The sequence below is a fragment of the Leptosomus discolor genome, chromosome 18, assembly GCF_034619465.1.
Source record: "Leptosomus discolor isolate bLepDis1 chromosome 18, bLepDis1.hap2, whole genome shotgun sequence".
Lineage (NCBI taxonomy): Eukaryota > Metazoa > Chordata > Aves > Leptosomiformes > Leptosomidae > Leptosomus > Leptosomus discolor.
The window spans coordinates 7,017,620-7,037,314 of NC_141408.1; the positions used below are offsets into that span (position 1 = coordinate 7,017,620).

The following is a 19,695-nucleotide window of genomic DNA, read 5'->3' on the forward strand; positions in this document are numbered from 1 at the left end:
TTAAAAGCCTGGGAGGAGAAGAGATGCTCTCTGCTAAAATCTTTTTTTCCTGCTTTACTTTAATGCAAAACCAAATATAGGACGAAAGACTGGAGCTAAATAAGAATAGCATAGACTGGCCTTGGATTTCAGGAAGGATCTGCCAGCAGTGGGACGCCACGTGCAAGTAGGCTGGTTGGCTCAATGACTGCTTCGGCCTTTGCACAGCCGTGACTGAAGGGTTGAGGCTCTCAGTTTAGGTTGTTAACTCAAATCTAGCACTAGATTAAAGCTGTCATGGCAGTCATGGGTCTTGTCGCAGCCGTGATCAAGCAGGATGCGCCTTTGCTTCGCAGCTGTGGCACCTTACAGCTCCTGTATGGAGATCATCTGTCTGCGAGTCCTGTGCTAACTCAGGCAGGCAACAGTGTCGGCTTCAGCCATCCCCTCCCAGCTGCTGCCAGATCTCCACTGTGTCCTGATCTTCCAGCTTGGGAAGATGAGCAGCGTTATTCTTGCCAATGCCAAAAAAAATAAATAAAAAAAATTTTTAAAAGCTACGAACTTGTTTTGAAAGTACTTGACTTGTCAAAAGCTTTTCAATACTTTTTTTCTGGAGCAGGAAGGGAAGAGAAGAAAAAGAATGGTTTTCAGCTTTCATTGCCTTTTTTGGTGTGTGAAAACTTTGGGGTTTGGTTTTCATTTAGCAAATGCAAAAAGGGAAACACTAACAGTGTGAAAATGGAATCAAACAATAGGTTTTGGTCAAAGCAAAGCACTTTCAAGAAAAACAGCAACTACAATAGCATTGTCCTAAATAATTGTTGCTGCCTTTTGGAAGGAGTTAAATACTGCTTAATTGTTGATCCACAGATAGTGTGGGGTGCGACCCCTGACAACGCATAAATTAATTGCTACCTTTAAACCGTACATTTGCTTAACAGCTGCTGTTAGTTCATTGTGAGAGATTTTACAGATCTGGGACTAAAACCAAGTCCCTCTGCCATCATCACAAGATGTCACTGGCAGCATCAAGGCTTCACTGCACTTTGTGCAGCACGTGTGTGACCCAGTAATATATGTACTTAACGCAGATGAAATGAAATCCTGTCTCTCTCCGATGTCTGTGGAGCTTAAGAGAAATAAAAAGCATCTGGTGTTACGACTGGCTTGCCACTGACACGGCTGACTGAGGGGTTGATCGCTGGTATGGTTGTATGGGTTTGGTGAGGAGCGTTATAATTAATGTTGTGTGTGTATGCTCCCAGTGTCCCCAGTAAATCGGTGCAGAGGCAGGTCAAACCTGAGAAACTCCATGAGAGCAGGGTCTGTGTTTCTGTTCTGCACTTACCTGGGACTGGTGAGAATGAAAAGGGATTTCCAAATTGCAGTTTCTTTCATAGAAATGGAATTCCTGATACCTGGCAAGCCTGCCCCAATGGGGCTGTGGCTCCTCAATACGATTGCTGCTGGGGACCTCTGTGCCTGCCCCGTTCTTGCTGAAGCCAGGCTGGGCTTGGACTCCTGGCTGGTAGAAAGCCCAGGGCAAGGCTGGGGTTTAGGCAGCAGGTTGCCCCAAACGCCTTCAGCCAGGTTTTCTGACGACGAGAGGGTGCTGGAGAACCAGAGAGCGCGTTGGTCTCTGGGAGAGCTGAGTCATCTCTCTGGTGAAGGCATCTGTCTCAAAAGTAATTATGCTGAGATGAGAACTGTCAGTGACAGGCTCTGTACCAGCAGTTTCAGTTCGGATTTTCATTTCATGCCGCAGAAGGATGAGTAATTCTAAATAGCTCTAAAGACAGTTAAAAGCACCCAAACCATGACAGACAGAATATAGCAAATGAGAACAAGGTAAGTTATTATATGCTTTGTGAGCATATACAAAGCCCTATTATCACTAGTACACTGATACACACATTTTCATTGTGTGCGTGTACCTGCAATGTGCCTCTCTGGTGCGGGGCAGGTTTGGTGACACCAAGCCCGATCTTTTCTTTCCCCAGCTGTGCCGAAGGCTTAGGCAGCCTTGCTACTACAAGCTGGGTCAGATAGTGATGAAAATAGACGTGTAGCTGCTCCGTCGTGGTGCTTTCAGCAGGAAACTGCTTATTCAAAAATACTGGGGAACCATTTGATGATGGAAGGAGAGTCTTGCTCTCTACTCTCAGACAGAAAGCTAAAAATACATAGCAATGCCAAGGAGGCAGGAGGAGAACCCCAGCCTTTCCCTATCTGGGCTGTCCATGGCAATAAGGAAGGTGTGAGCATGCAGGCAGGCTTTTTCTCTGTGTCCAGTATGACGTGCATAACTGTGCTTAACGGTGTGCTAGAGCTCACTCATTTACAGGAAAGATCGATGAGTGGCTTCTAGTTAAACTAATGAAGCAGAGCTGAAAGGCACTTCTCAGGCCCAGAGCCTCGGAGGAGCAGATCCTTTTGCACCTGAATGCATCTTTTTAATTAAAAAAAAAAAAGTTTTACTAGTATATTCTGATTGAAATCTCAGTGCTGGTAGGTAATGATGGCGTTGGCACCTCCCAAGTGAACACTGCCGAGTTTGGCACGTGGGACCACGCTTAAGGCTGATTTAAAGCCTACTGAAGTGGATGGAAGCATTTCCATTTTCCTTCAGGGACTTGGCTCATGCTTTACAAGTGTAATTTGAAGTGGAGCCAGAATGTAGCCCAGGCTTCATTTTAGAGGGAATTTGGTGTAAGGCTTATCATTGCTTTAAGCTCTGCAGTGACTTTAAGGCTGCCTGGTGACTTACAGGTGGAATAAAATAAAATGTCTTAACATGTTGGTATGACGTGCAAAACCATGGATAGTGTTGGAGCAACCCTTCTCCTGCATGACCTTGCTAGAGCAGAGGGACACATAAAAGGCAGCCTCTGCTCAGCCTCCAAGACTGCAGCAATGGGCATTTTTTCCAGCAGATGGTTCAGAAATCTGGGAGCAATCAAGGTGGGATCTTCTGATTTTATGCTTTGTTCCCATCTCTTGTGTTTTTGTGTCTTTACAGGGAATTGCTATATTTGTCATTTTAAAATCTTACCAAACCCAGGAAAGCTGATGAATTAGGCACTAATAACAATTGGTGTTGAAATCTAAACAAATGAATGAGAAGTGAGTCATAATGTCGTCATGACCTGAAGGCGCAGTGCTGCTCATTGTCTCTTTTCTTCTGCGTTGTTCACTTTATACATTTTGGTTTCCAAAACATTATTTCCGTTTGGATTTTGAAATGTGTTTCAGAAAAACCTGAAAAGTTTCCAAAAATGGAGTTTAAAAATGCTGTAGTTGATGAGAATGTTTTGTTTCACTAGATCTGAAATTTTGCTCCATTCACAGCTTTCATTTTTATTATAATTTAGTATGAATTTTGAAGTTAATGCGAAACCAAAAATACAGACTCTCCATTCTGATGAGCTCTAAAAGAGGCTTGATCCATTATCTTGAAATGCTGCATTTCCCTTTTGAAAGGATTTTATTGAAATCACCATATTCCAGATTTTTAAAGAAAAAGTTTTTACATGCCTTTGAGTTTGGTTTTCAGACGTGGCCAGACTTAGGCTGAATTCACAGCAAATACCTGTAAGGTGAAAGTGCAAGAATGGAGTGGGGCACTTCACATCCGTGTCCTTTGTATTTGTGGTGCAGTGGAGTCTCCCAGAGCAAAGCGTAGTGCACGTGTGCCATAGAGCTGTTCTTGAAAACATGTCCTGTGCTGCTGCTCTGGGTTTTGTAGCCTCTGTCAGGCGTTTGAAAGGAATAAAATAGAAGTAGCTGCTTCAGCAGAAAAGTTATTAGTGCTGGTGCGCCCTTGAATGGCAAGCCTCGTATTTGGAGGCAAAAGCTGAAATGAGACGTTTTCCATTATATGATTTTGTCTGTGGAGAAAGTCCTTTTGATCTCAATTTAATGAAAGCCAGCTCAAGATGTCTAAGTGACTGAGTGCTTGGAAGAGGCAAGAGCAAAGCTCAAAGTGGGCTCCAAAGCAAGATGAATCTGTTCTTTAGATGAGGCAGAATTTGGAGTGTGGCTGAGGAACCACCATGCACTTGTTTGTAAGTACGTGACGCTTTGTTTAGATAAATGGCTTGGGAAATACTTCATCTACATGGTGGAAAATGTGGCAGAATAAATTAGCTCAGTGACAATTACATCAGGAGCACCCATCTTTTTTGGTGTCTCAGACCAAAATAATTGAGAGCAGACTGGCCTCATGAATTGTTTGCTGCTAACGGGTGATGTCTTGCGTCCTCCTGGACACCTGCTAAATTACAGAGATTGCTTTTCCCACAGCACAGCCTTTCTCCAGATAGGAGAGTATGTTTGAGTATGTTGGTGAGAGTTCTGATATGAGAGCACCCACCCATCCCACCTAGGCATCAGCAGGCTCTTCTAGAACTTGCTCTTGTCCTTCATCGGTGCTTCACAAAAGTCCATGAGCTACCAGAAGGCCCTTGACAACATGTCCCGTTGTCCTTCCCATCCCTGGTGTGCAAGCATGTTGTAACAGGTGACTTTCCATATATTAGGCCAGCTGAGAGAGGGAACAGGAATGTTCCCTCCATGGACCAGGGTCATCTCAGAAGCTGTGGTGCCCTGGCCTGAACTAGATCTATATCTACGCAGATGTGTCCCAGGAACTTGGCCAGAGGGTGGATGACATCATGAAGAACTTTAAACTTGCTGATTTTTGAGGACATAATATCTGATGGCAAAACTGTTTTGTCCCCACAAGGTAGGATGATTAAAACAGGCTGTTAATTTCTGATTGTGGAAGCCTGCCTCGTTGTCCCCTTGCTAGGAGCTGCCATGAGTACTTGAGAAGCAGCAGTGCTTTTGCTGGGTTTCTGTCCTGGTCCAAAATAAAGCACTTGTTGCCTCTGGTTGTTGATGCCACCAAAGTCCTGTAGATGTATAGCATGCAGACCAGCCGGGGAAGTCCTGTTCTGCTGATTTGCTTCATTGCAGAGGCAGAGCATGGCCAAACACAACAGGACTGATTTGTGATGGTGCAGGTGATACTGTACCATCCCAGCTGCACCCACACCATGTGGGCTTCTGTTTGTCCATTTTCTCCTATACATCCTTCGTCGGGAAACTCTCACTCTTCATCTTCTTTCCATGAAACCACACTGCCCACATCTTCTCAGCTGCTCTCAAGAGACAGCTGATGTGGAGGAGCTGTTGTGGCATGGAGTGAAACCTGGCTGAGTCAGCCAGCACTAGTAATAGAGCTGTTTATATGACAGAAATTCATGCTCTTCCCTGGATTCTTTGCTCTCTGGCTTTAATTGAGGGACAGGAGAGCCAGCTTGTTGCCATAATCTTTACACATCATAGATAAGGCAGGCGTCCCTGCAGAGCACAGTGCAAAAGATGTGATTTTCCCACTGGGGAGGCATTGTTGGACTCTGCACTTCTGGGGCCATGGGAGCTTGCAGTCATGGGACACTCCAGTTGATGAGGATGCCTGGAGTCAATCAAAAAGGAAAACAGAGGGAAAAACACAGTCAGACTGCATGACCTAGCAGTTGCTCCCTGTCCGTCTCATCAGATGTGCATGGTACTCCCCATGCTGCCTTCAGCCTTTGCAGGATGCCCAGCACTGGCTTTTTGAATACACAGTGCTCTGAGCATTATAACGCTTCTGAGACATCCACAGCCAGCGTGGTGTTAACTACAAGGGTACGGGTGGGAATTCACGTGGGAGGTGGATGACACCACATGGGGTAGCCTGAAGTGCAGTCCGGTTTTGGCAGACAAAACAGCGATTTTGACTTAAAGACAAATTTCTAGAGTGAGCGTCTGTTTTGTGTGCTGTTCTAGGCTTGAACTGAAAAAGAAATATTCTCCCTGGAAATGTCTGATTAGAATATAATCAACATTTTCATACTTCTTGGTGCTTTTTGAGAATCTCGGTTACAGGGAATAGTAATTGGTTTCTTTGTGTTAGAATAAAATATCTGAGTATGTGTGTTCCTAAGTATGTATAGATATAAAAAAATGAAAACATCAATTGTTTTTATCAACATGCTTCATTGGGAAAAAAATTTCCATATGAGCTCTTTTTATGGCTCTCTAATAGCTATTCGGGTGACAATCTATCTGAAACCAGCATTGTGGGATTGTATCACTTCAACCACAGTTGTTTCTAATTGGCAAATCAAGGACAAGAGGAGTCAGGGAAGAATGGATGAGGACTGTGCTCCTGTTATTAAAATGCAATCTCAAAATTGGCCTGTGCTGAGTGAAATGTAGTGCCACTAGCCAGGCTTGCTGTACCTTTTGCAGGGATCGAGGGCATCATTATTCTACAGAGATTTTCTTCTTTTTTTGAGGAGTAAATTAGTTAGTGATTTTAAAAAGGGTTGTAATGTGAAAATAGAAACAAATATATATTAGATGATGTTAAACAATGACTATGCATTTGAGGACTCAGAACTGAAATTCTTAAAATCTATTAAATATTTAGTGAGACTTTTATACATAACAGGACAAGGGAAAGCACAGAAGTGTGGTAACCACGGTAGTATCAAATGAATAAGCAGCATCCTGTCAGATAAACACATGAAAGTGTTACTGTAAGTTTTTACCACTATCTCTATTCTGCGCATTTCAGACAAAATAAATAATATTAGTTCCTAAGTTTTGTAAATAAATTGGTGAACTGAGTCTGTAACCCATTCAGAGGTGTTTTGGTTTGTTTTGATCCGAAGACTTCAGATGAAGCTGCTGCAGCTAAGCTATAGAGCGTTTTGGGAAGATGCTGTTCTCACCAACTTTGAGCACAGTTAAATTCACTTGAGAGATTTGACTGTTCAGAAGAACAGTGCTTTTATTGCAGATTAGAATTCCTTAAGGTTTATCCTTTGACATTTGGCAATATACCTGTGTTGCCCGGCTCTCTTCTTCGGATTCAGCTTTTCTGTTACAACTTTACTGAAGATCTTTGATCAGTTGAAGTAGGGAACAACCTTTAAAAGACTCCTAACCATGGCTTCCTTGACCACCAACCTGTTGTTCTTATAGACCTAACCACAGTTTAGGTCCTTCTGTGCTATTCGCTATGTGGACAAAAAGGAGTACATACCCTGATCCATCTCATCTGTGTTTAGCTGTCTAGTCCAGCAGAATCACATGATGGATGGTCCCATCTTCTTCATGCTCTAAGGAACCTAGAAAACATCTCAGTCTGGGTTTTCATTCTGGTACCTGTGGACATTGGCTGTCCGGGAATTATTTTACAGTGTCTGTGAAAAGGGTAAGAAAAAAAAAAAAAACACCTTATATGATGCACAGTAATCTAACTTGGAGAATTTTCTGAAGGGATCTTCTCAACTGGAAAATTTCACAGAACTTGGGGAGTAGAAACATCTGAAAAACACCATGGTAGATATTTAAGTTTAAAACATCCCTACAAGTCCTGCTGTACAAAATAATTCTTATATTCCAGTATTGAACAAGCCTCAGCTGAGGTTGGACTTACATTGCACTAGGAACCATCTGCATGGGTTGTGACAGCCTCTCTCCTCATGTGATTGTATCTCTCAGTTAGACCACATGAGCTGTAAAAAGAGCGAACAAAGGTAGATAGCACAGAAATAACTTGTCAAGATGCTTAGTGGAAGAACCAAGACAGTATTTCACACTTTCTCTACCCTAGCCCAGTGGTGTCCTCACTGTGACCTCCAAACATCTGTTTGAAGCATCTCTCTGCACAGGAAGTGTAGAATAATTCAGACTAAAAAGGACTTTTGGAGGGCTGTAGTCCACTTCCAGCTCAAAGCTGGCTACGCTTCAGAGTCAGATTGGCTTTCCCAGAAGCTTGCTCAGTCAAGGACAGAGAACAGAGGCTCCACAACCTCTCATGGTCCCAGTGCTGGATGCTCTTGTTGTGCATCCTGGCTGTGGGAGCTGAGCATAGGGAAGGCATATTTTCCTGTTCACATTAATATAAATAGTTTGAAATCAAAATAGTTGCAGAATCAGAGCTCGCTGCAAGGTGCACGTAGGAAGGAGGACTGCAGCCCTGGGGTGCTCACAGCCACGCACCCGGCCAGCTGGCTCTATAGGAGCAGAGGGGCTATGGCTTTCCTACCCACCCCTCTGCTCCCCAAGATACTTCTTGGACTACATACTATGTACATCTGCAGGGGAAAAATAAGGAATCTGGGATGTTTGAGGTTTTTCATGAGCACAAATGACTAAACACCAAAGTGGTGGTGTGGCTGTGTGGTTTATCTTTTGAATGAAGCTCCTGCTTAGACCCATCAAGTGTAGCCTTATGTGTGATTGTTTCACAGTAATTTTGTGCATGTAGCTTAATCTTCAGCTGGTGTTCAGGGCAGTGGCCAGACACCATGTGAGTGTGGAGACCCACCTAGCTGTCCTTTCTGGGAAGGATGACCAAAAGGGCATCCTGATAGAGCAGTTTGTGCTGCCTGTTCTGCAGCACAGCAGCCAGAGTCATCTGGGGACACAGCAGAGCTAACGCTTCATTTGGACCTCACTGCCGTTAAATTGCACTGAAGAGGTGCAAGATAATGAGCACAACAGCCAGCCAGTGTTTGCTTCATGAAGAATCATTAGCTGTGGTGCTCTGCAAAGTGGTGTCCGTGCTGTGACCAGACACCAAGGTAAGCAGAAAGAAATGAAGGAGATGCTTTATGGCTGGGCTTTTGGGAGTGGGAGAGCATTGAAACGTGCTGCTTGGGAATGGGGTGCCTGCTGTAACAAGCTAATGGAGTCTGCAAGCAGCAGAGGTAGGATTTCAAAACCGCTTTGATCTCTACCCTGGCAGTTCAGTTCCATGGATCAAAGGAGCAATTTACAATGTGGGTTATAAGAGGACTTAATGTGAAGCAAGATGCTTTCTTGGCAGCCATGAAGTACACTTTCCTACCGTAGTGGTGGGATACGTGAGCATGACCGATGCCCAGTTGCTAGTAGGTGGATGTGGCTGTGCTGGGGAAGGATTACCGCTGCTCTTCTGGATCTTAATGCCATCTCAGCTCTCCTAATGGACCTGTGACTAAAGGTGCTCTTGTCCCAGTGGGTTGGGTCACCCTAAACAGCGCACTAGTAAACATGTTCTACCGTTGTTGGTTTTGGTTGAGTTAGGTTTATGGAGGGCTCATACAATCAGCTTTGCCAGCAGATCTGGAGTATTTTCTTAAGGTACCCTGTGATTCTTTAATTATTCTAAATAATGCAAATGTGTAAGTTCACTGTAGATAGGGAAAAGCATGAATTGACTAAGATACATTTGTCTTTTTCATGCCAGCAACACAAGGCCGTTTGTAATGTAGAGGACGTAACAGCCAGGCATGCAGATGTGTCCACAACAGCCATGTGAATCCTTTCTGCATTTGACACAAAGTTATTGCTGTTGCTGGTTAGAGAGAGGCTGAAATCCTGGCTCTGGGAGAGACAATGGGAGTTTTTCTGCTGATCTCAGGGAGGGCAGGACTTAATATCCAAACAAGTCTTTGATCAAGATTATATTGTGCAGAAGCAGTGTTAATACTATTATTCATAAAAATAGGAATGCAGCTCTGTTTTTAAACAGTGCTGAGTATAATAGCAGGGAAAAAACCATTTTACGTCAGACATATTTTTGCTTCCATCCCTTCCAAATCTGTCCCCACTCACTGCACAGCCTTGCCCCTCTTGGCTGTTGCTTTTGTGCTCTAGTTGAAGGGTTGAATTTCTGGCTGCTGTGAGCAAGTTCAAGTCCTCTGAAGTCAGTGACCGTGCACCCAAAGTACATCAACATCAAGGAAATGCTGTGGTCATTATTAAACCAACATCTAACAGTGAGTATGAGCCCTGGACGCTTGCTCTGGAAACTTTCGAAGATGAAAGAGAGTCCAGATGGATGGCTACCAAGGTAATTCGATGGTCTTACAGTGTTTCATAGATAGATCAAGCAGCTGTGCCACAGTTATCACCCTAAACGCTGCCCCCAGAGACAAGGCTTCCAAATTTAAAAATCACAGTTCCGGCTCACCGGCTGTTCTGTCCTGACAGGAAATGTTTCAGGAGTTGGCCAGACTTGAAGGAGTGATGTTCAACAGACAATGGGGCCTACTGTGTTGAGATGAGCAGCTGTTAGTAGGTTATTAATCTTAGAGAGCCTTTGCACAGTGCTTTACCTGCACATGTACCAGAATTTTAACGTTGTTTTTTAGCAGAGTTTGAAGGCTGTCTGTGACAATCAGTTATCAGTGGTTTTGCTGATGATAGCTTCAGAGCCACAGCAATTGCTTGGGCTTTACACTTTCATAGTTGCTTTGAGTTGCAAAGTATTCATTATTTCAAAGTACGAGATGGCTCCACTGAAGAGGGGATTTTAACACTGCCAGAGAAAATAAGCAGATGGCAGAGTGAATGGCAAAAATATGACAGAGCTACCCTGGTCTCTAACCATCTGTTTTGGACCTTAGTTTAACATCTCAAACCTGCACACACTAAGTCTGTCTGCAGCAGACTTGGTGCAGGGAGGGAGAGCGCGTTGGGCAGTAGCACGCCACAGCCCACAGCTGAGGATCTGTCCTCAGTAAAATAGGCAGATACTTTTTCCCCTCTAAAACAAGGGCCAGACAACAGCTAGGTTCCAAATTTCACTTGACCTGCCTGAGCTGCCCGTAGGGGATTACGAAAGTCTCAGTCAGGTGTCTGTGGCAACACAGCATCGCTCTTGGTTTTGTCAGGCCCAAGAAAACAGGTTTTGCACTGGCTCCCTCCAGCTCTTCTGGACATCAGTTCTAGTTCTGAGCATTTCCTCCTTTCTAACCCACGATCCACTAAAACACAGCAATAGCATTCAGAATGGAGCATTTTTCAAAGGAACGTATGTGCCTATGGTTCAGACACACCCAGCTCCCTCTGCCTCGGTGATGGCTGGGTGGCAGGCAGAGCCCTTTGAAGCCCCTGCTAAGAAGAACAGGATCTAAAACTAAGGTATAGAGCCTTAGATAAACCTGACAGTTTGTTTCAATGCTGTTGTTCAGAAATCTTTCCAAGCATAATGAATGAGAAAGACTGTGGCAAAAACATCGGAGAGCTTAGGAAACACTGTCAGTCTGGCTTTGAGCACTGACAAGGCATAAAATACCTCTTTGTGCGTACGTGTCTGTACATACTCGTAAGCATTCACACCAAATAATAGACACACACAGCCACTGCGTACGTTTCCTCCCTCTATATTTGCATGCTCTACTTTTAAACTCATTAGCTGCTCTTTTCGATGAGTTACTTGAGCAGTTTTCTGCAGAGATAGGCTGAGACACATTCAATTGTATCCATCTATGAACATCTATGGAGGAGCTCGGCTTCCTTCCAGTGTCTTCCCCATCAGGGTCTGATGAGGGGATATCTACTTACAGATCACAAAAGCCGCAGTCGTGATGTGCTGGAGTTAAGAGGACTGGAAAGAGCTCGGTGGAGCTGGGGTGCTGTCAGCCCAGGAGCTGCTCTATCACGCGCCTGCCTCTCTCTGCATAAATAATTCTGTTTCAGAGCTGCCTCTTATGGTTAAAATGATACATGGCACCTTTCCCCCTCCTCCTGCCGCTTCCCACGTGGAATCGTGTTAGTCCGAAGAACCGTCTATGGATAATTTTCTCTAAAGGCTTTTTTGCATGAAAAATAGATCAAAAATCTGTTGATCTATTTATGCTATTTTATTTTTACAGCTTTGACAGAAATGGTAATAGGAAAATGAGATCAAGATGCTTTTGGTACATTACTGGCAATAAAATAAAATTAAAAAAAGAGCAACCTGCAAGTAGTTCAGGGTCAAATCCTGCAGGTAATTTCTGTACTACAAGCATATAAAGCCCAGCATGTTCTTCTCCTTATGAAAGGGCTCACAGGTATTGTTGACGCTGTTTTTAAGGCACTTGCCTTTTATGAGTCTGTAATAATCTTTGCATTATGCTATTACAACATAATCAGGTCCTTGTCATGCTGCCAAGACTGATCAGATAACATCAGAGCACTGAGGAATTTTAGTACTAAACTTATTAGGAGAGACCCAGATTTATACCACAATAGTTGCAAACCACTTCAGCATGTAACTGGAGCGTTGTGCTCTGCAGGAATGTGGGTCTCAGCCATATGGGAGCTGGTGATAAAAATTTTGTCTCGAACTCCAGCCAAGGCTGGGAGTTCAGGTATGAGAGCATCTCTCCAGTTTCACCAAGCATTTACAAGATGTGTATATAAAAATACTCCATTCCTCTTTTTTTTAAAAAAAAAGAAAGAACTGCTGGAAGCGCTAAAATGACAAAGCTACAGTTGCTCTGGTTCCTATAGTTTAATTTTGCAGCAATTAAAATATCAGTCCCAATGCACTGAGAAGCAAAATGCTTCTTTTCAGCAGTTTTTCCAAGCCAAGAGGATGTGGACACTTACCATGACAGCTAATCCTCCCCGTGCTGTGCTTTGTGATCAGAGGCTTTTAAATGTAGCTTCCCACCAAGCCCATTCTTATGTACCTTATCTGGTGATAAAGTCAAATCAATACCTATTGTAGCCAGGAATGATGCGCTATTTAGAACAGGTTATGTTGCATTTGTTGGAGAAGCACAGCTAAATTTTTCATTGGAAAACCCTCCAGTTTGAGCAAACGATTGTGGTGTGTGTGTGTGTGTATCATTCTCCTTGAACTGTGGCAGTGCAGAGAAATCACGGCTTTGCATTGACATGAAGCTTACTTTATTCTAACGTCTCCAATATGTCAAATGTTAAACTATTTGTGTTCCTTGCTCAGTTAAGAGGATGAAACCCCTGGCTATTAACTGGTATTGCTCTAGGCTAGAATTTGCAGAGTGGATTGTGCACCTGATTTCCACTCTTACTTGGCATTTTTAAGTGGCCATTATAAAAGGAATTAATTTAGTAGTCTCAGCAGGGAAGGTAAGACATTTGGATACTGGACAATCTGGACATTTCTGTTATTGGTCTGGCACAAGATAGACAGGAACCTGTCCAAAGTGATAATCATCTGTGAGGATAAAATGTGGGAAAAGGAATGCCAAAAAAGAAAACTAATTTGTTGTTTTAAAAGTAGTATTGCCCTTTCCTCCCACTTCCATTCTCTGCTTGAATGGACGCGGTCTGAGATGGTCAGGTTAGGACATGGTCCATTCAAAAAACATGTTTTAAGGAGATGGCACATGAATTCCACACCTGATACGGCTGCTTGGCCCTGACCCTCAAGAAAGGTGGCCTCGTGACAGAGGAAAGAAATCTACAGGTTTAGCAAATAAATTCCTTTTCCCATTTCAGCTGCAGGATGCAGAATCTCTTTTGCTTCTTCATAGAGGTTTCCAAGATAATTTACTAGTTATTCAGGATGAAGTTCGGTTGGGATTTCCAACAAGATGGTCTCTCTTGGGTTCATCAGTGCAGACATTGTCCCTGCCCACAGGGTGCTGCCTTCTTCTGAGGTCGATGTACCAGAGGGTTTGTGCTTAGAAATGCTTCACCATCTGGGTGTTGGTCTTGGCTATAGACACAGCACTGTCGCTTTGCTGGATCTATAGCAAAATGGCCTCAAAGGAGGCACATTCACTGCTTTTGTATAAGTTCTCACACCACCAGTCCTCCCTTGATGTGATCTGTGAAAATCCACATATCCAAATTGAAAAGCAATCCCCTTCAAGGAGTGCTTGTGGCCACCTGCAGAGATCATGAATACTATATTCCACTGCGGTGGAAGTAAAAAGTTCCCAAAGAGAGCTGATTTTCCCTCTTTTTTTTCCACTCTGTGGTTTCTTAACTTCATTAATTCAACTTAACATTTCTGCTGAAGTTCTTGCTGTGATTGTTCCATGAGATAGTGGCATTCACAATAGCTTGAAGGAGCACTACAGTGATGATATAGGATAAAATATTTAAATATATATAAAAATATAAAATATTATCCGTCTGGCTGTGTGTGAGAGATATGCACTTTCTGATTGTTGCCCGTAAACAGCCATCAGCTAATGATGTGGAGGTGTTTGTTTACCAGAATTTGGTTTTAACAGGCTTGCTGTGGTATATGTCTCTGACCACTACGTTACACGAGCCTTGTGCTGGGGAAATAAAGGTACTACTGCTAAGTGATACGTGTAAGTACCAAACCATAAGGCTTTCTAGAGGAAGTAAGGCCAACACACCGCCTTTGCTCTGTGCTGGGGATGCTTAAGTAACAGGCAGTACTGCATTTACCTCTCTTCCAGAGGGATTGTAAGTGTAAGGGATGGTTGCTCCAAAACGGCGGTGTGTTTACTTCTCCTGTAAAGTAGAGGGAATTAGCTGTTGCTGTGGGAATCTTTGACCCCACGGCCTGGGGGGTGAGGAGTCCGTCTTGGAGCACCCGTGCCCTGCCGGAGAGCAGCAGCGGCTGTGCTTTGGGCATGAGGGGTTACAGAGGTTTGGGAGAGCGTCTTTGCCCCGTTCCTGACTCCTTTGCTGCTCTGACAGCTTGGGGAGCAGGAGGCGGCAGCGCGAGCATGGCCCTGGGAACCTCCTCCCATGGTGTCCTGTGGGGATGTGCGGTGGAGCACGGCCAAAGAGGGGACAGAAAGGATAAAAGTTGCTTCAGCTACACAGCTGGAAATGCATCTGTACGTGTTATTTCTTCTGACAAAAGGAATCATTTGGAGAGATACTGTCTCTCAGAACTATACGAGGGAGCATGTGGAGAAATGATTATTTCTTCGCCTTTTTGCTGTTTCTCGATTTTATTATTTAGGTCTTTGTTCTGATACGTTCCTTATTATTTTAGCTGCCCTGGGTAATTGTGTTTCCCTTAACTTAGAATGTTACTTTTGAAAGAAAGGAGGGGGGCAAAGATAAGGCAAAGCTGCTAAATGGGAAATCTATTGCTAATTAAGGCATGGTTTTGCTAATCGCCTTAGAAATGAAGTTATCAGCTGAAAAGGCCTGGAGTTTGTGTAATGAAAGTTAAGAGCGGGGTTTTTTCCCCCCTGTTTCCTTCTGTCACAATACATTCAGAGATTAAAAGTTTACCTCACAGACTCATCTTGACACCATTAGACATGATGTCTCTTTGCATTAACTGCAGGCAGGCTCGAGCTGTTCTGGGGTGTATTTCAGTCTGAATAGTTAAAATTTGGCAAAGTTATAAGCAACTAAAGTCAGGATCCTTTAATGGGAGCTGTCAGTGTTTGTCATAGATGTCACACCGTGCTCCAACTAGAACACCGTGTCCAGGACCCAAGGTAGTCACTGTCCCTCGTTGTTGTTGATATTAAATAATAATCATCATCATCATCATCATCATCATCATCATCATCCCACTGAGGGATGAGGAGTAAGCACAGTGTTATATAAGGCAGCAGCCCAGGGGCACAATAGTATGTTTTTCATCTGGAGATGGTAATGGTTGAGAGGGGAAGGTGCTATACTGCGGGAGGGCACTGTCCTGGCACTCCACCGGCTGGAAGCGGGTCAAGGACCAGCCCCAGTTTTGCCTCTGATCTTGCAGAAGTCCTTTCTTTTTCTGATGTTGCTGTTCTTTGTGCAAAAAACAGATGGTGAGCCCGAATTCCCTTGTATGGCTTGCAGCCACATGGAGAGAAGCGGGATGTACAAGTTATTCTGACATCCCAGGGGAAGCAGCCCCTGCGTCAGTGTTTTCTGATGAAAATATTCTCCTTAATAATTTTATCATCTGCTTCACTGCCAGTGGGCACCATGGCATAGCAAGGACTGCTTGCAGAAGGCTGGGGAGGGGAACAAGTTTTTCTTAATTAAAACTCTCTTTTCAGAGTTATTTTTTTCACCCATTCTTTTGCTGGAGCTGCCATGCCATCCCTTGTGTGTGCCGTTTGCTGCTCAGCAGGTGCTGGGTGGATTCCAATGCTGCTGCACCTGTGCCCAAGGGAGGGAGCCTCGAGGGGCCCCTGCTGCATGGGGTGAGTGGAGAGGGACAGCACGTGGTGGAGGAAGCAGCTCTGACCTGCCAGAAAGGATGGGGTGGGATGAGGCAGCAGCCCCCCATGCTGAGCAGCATCCTCCTGCTTGCCCCAGGTGGCATCCAAACACATCGTCTGGGTTGCTCCCTCCAAGCAAACCAGACCTGTAGCACCAGCACCACCAAGCCCAAGACAAGAGTTTGGCCAACCCGTCCAATGCCTCTTTCTAGCCCCGCTTGACTGGGAAGCACAAGCAATGCCTTGAGCCTGGTGTAGCAGAGGACAGGCTTTCGGCACCCTCCTGTGTGGTGGGTCTCCTCTGGGTCACCCTTTTCTGCCTGGTTGGCAGCTTTGGCATTAGGCAGATTGCCAAAAGCCCTTTTGTTTAAATAATGCTCCTTGGGGGTAGTTGCTGGCTCTGCCAGACAGGAGCAAAGCACATTGATAGCTGCAGTATATTTCTGAGGACAAAGGGGGTCATGGGCAGTAATTGTTCTTAACTGCATAACACTTGGAAAATTGTTTCTGCAGCTGTTGCAATGAGCTGGTTAAGCAAAACTGGGTTTTTCTCTCTCTCTTACATGCACAAAGGAACGTTGGTACCTGTGTTTTGTGAGCAGCCTTCCATTCTCCCTCTGTTACCAGGATTGCAGTAAACTGGAGAGGATGTGCACTTTCCCAGGCAGTGCCAGGTGCCTTCTCCCTCAGCTTGCTCGTAGTCAGGTCACCCTTGTTTCCCAGGATGGTCCCAAACACTGCAGTTACCCATGTCCTAGCTGAATGAAAGCATACAGAGTGCTCCAGAAGAGCGCTGTAAAAACAACTTTGATTTTGCAAATGGAGGCCTGAAGGCTGATGGCAGAGGAGATGCTGATGTCTTGGTCGGGAGCTAGATGTGCACAAGAGAGGCACCTGGCCCACCCTTGAAGCTCTGCTGCTTATTGTGTCACGCTGAATCTGCTCCCCATTTGGGGTTGTTCCCAGCGCAGGTTACTGAGATGCCGGCTGTTTCACAAAAGCTTTCGCACACCCATGACACCTTCATGCTTCCCAAGGGTGATTAGAAAGCAAAGCTGGGTCGCTCCATCACTGGAGCATGGCGATGAAGTCTCACGCTAACCAAAGTATGCCTCCTACATGGACGAAAGCTTCTAGACAGTCGATGGCTGATGCAGTTTGAGCCATACTCAGACTTTTCACTGCTTGAGAAGGATTGCTGCTTTTCCATGCTGAATTCTTCGGATTGTCGCATTTTGCTTGGAAAATAATTGCCAATGTATTACCCACCAGCTTTATGAAAGACACATCAAAGATCTCTGGGTGATGGATTTGTTTTCGGTTTGTTTCTCTGGGATTTCTTCACTGGAATTTAGTGTTAACTGGTTATTTATAAATCCAAGCATCTTTCTGTATATTTAATTACTCTTGTGTGTAGACTGATGGAGAAGTTACTGAGTCACCATCATTTACTGGAGGGGAATGCTTCTATTTTTAATTCTCTGTCTCTTTATGGGTGGATGAATGGCAAGCTAATAGTCGTGTTGAAATTTGAGTGTCAGAAAACAAGGCAGAAACTTGAGACTTGCTCATCATAGGTAACTTGCTGTGTTACATACTCCTATCTTGAGTCTTTAAACATGCCTTTACATGCCATCCCTGCATATTTTATAAAGTGAAGTGATCATTATTTGATCCTTTGTAGGAAGGAATATGAAAGACTCTGCCTGGTTAAATAGGCTAAACATGAATTAATTTGACAATACCTTATTTTTCTGATTAGTCTTAATGTGGTGCTGGCTCTTGATTACCAATCTACTAAGACATAATTCTTCAAGGAATTAGCAGAGACAACATGCTGGACTGATTGTCCTGTTAATGCTGTTAGTTGCAGTAAATAGAGTATCTTAAGGGATTGTAGGTTTATTTGCTATGAACATGAAAAATCTACTTACTAGGAAGGTAATTTAATTTGTTAAAGATCTTTGGTGGGAAAAATGGCTGCTCATAGGAACATCAATGAAGGTTCCCGAAGAACCTTCTGCCCTCAGGGTCTGAGTGCCACAGGGGTGAAGTTGCTGCAGGCTGGGATGTCAGGGCATCATCGAGGTGATAACTTCCAGCTTTGCTGGGAGGTTGGAGGTCAGCTGAGCTCTTGTGGTTGTGGTGTCTTGCAGCTCATCTCATGTTGGCACCAAGAGAACCAAGTCTGGGGCCTTTCTCTGGGCTGTTCACTGCTCCACAGTCATGGTTATTGCAAGGATAAAGCATCATGCTGAGCTTCTAGGGCAAGTACACCTCCTGCTTCGTGGCCATGGAGGATGTCCTCTAGATTGCAGCCCCTGCGCTGTCACCTGTGGACCTGTTCACATGCATTTTTGGATGTCAGCAGGAAAGAAAGTCCTTGCTAGGCCCCATGGGAATGAGCAACGTCTTCGTGGGGCCATGGTTTACTCCTCTGTACACCAAGGACAGCGATGACGGGTGCAACTTGCCTGTTTCCTGTCTAGTACGTTTCTTTGCTCCTGTTGTTAACAGCAGAAATGTTTATAAATGCCTTGTAAAAATCGTTAGATTTTTTAATTTATAATGACAATTTAGGATTTATTTAGGAGATAGAAGATTAGTCTTTCCTTGCATAAGTGCCTTTTTTTGTGTTAAACTTTTATCAATCTCTCTAGAACTGGCTTGAGGATTTGTATAAAACCAGTGCCTTTGCACAATGTCCAACAATCTTTCTCTCTCAGGTTCTTACAGTATGTGCATTTCCAGCCAGTTTGTACAGATATTCCTGAAATCTAGGAAAGCTGTCTAGCATAAAGACATGTGAATTACTTAATTAAAGCATAGAAGGACAGTAGTGCACCTTTACTGCTAGAGGCAAGCTTGCTGGGAAATGACATATCAATTATGTCACTGTTTTTACATTTTTTTAAAAATTATTCTGATCTCAAATCAGGCCAAAACATAACAAATTCCTGAAACTACAAAAATAGGTGTTGCTGGGGATCTTCCAGGACTGGCAGTTTTATTCAGCGTTGTGGCTGAACCCAACAGCTTTGGGAGCACCCAAGGGCAGAGCTCGATGCTCTTATTTCACGGAGACTGAGAAACTAAAGAACTGTGCAGGCAAGAAACATGGGCAGTTTCTGTCAAACTGATGTCTTGAGAATATTCCTTTAATTTTTTTTTTTTCTTTGGAACTACCTTGTCCACTTCATATTTGCTTTGCCAGCATGTGGCCTGTTGCAAAACTTCGAGCAGACCTTGTGGACTTTGCTGGCCACAGATGAGCGTGGTTGCAGCTGGATAGGAGGGATGGGCACGCCCCTCGTCTTAGACATCAGCTGTGAATTTGCTCTGGAGGCATGAAATTGTATTTAAAAGTGTTCAGAAAGGTCAAATGGTAGAACAGGAATAAGGTGGAATTTTTTTGCTACATGTTTAATCACCAGGTAATAAAATGGGGCTCTGATTTTTTGATGCAGGCTCCTATATTCTGCAGCAGTCCAAGTGAGAACAGCATTGAGTAGCAGGATTACCCCAAGGGAAGACATCTCCCTGCTGTATTGCCCTTTACTAGTATCACCTGGGCTTGGGATGTGCATGTGCCCTACATTGGGGGGGCTAAACCCACGGCTTAGAGATTAAAAAGGGCAGCTGATACAGCCAGGAGGCTCCTTGTGCTGCTGGGAGAGCGGATTGAGCAGGGTCGGTAAAATTTAGGGAATGCAGATGGGATAAAAGGTGGCGAGCCTGGAAGGGATCCCAGAAA

The 19,695-nt window shown here is 44.2% G+C and overlaps 1 protein-coding gene across 1 annotated transcript in view; it reads left to right on the top strand.

Moving 5' to 3' along the window:
* The window catches only part of GALNT17 (polypeptide N-acetylgalactosaminyltransferase 17), a 207,772-nt gene that overhangs the window by 171,413 nt on the left and 16,664 nt on the right, over positions 1 to 19,695 (top strand). The window lies entirely within an intron of this gene.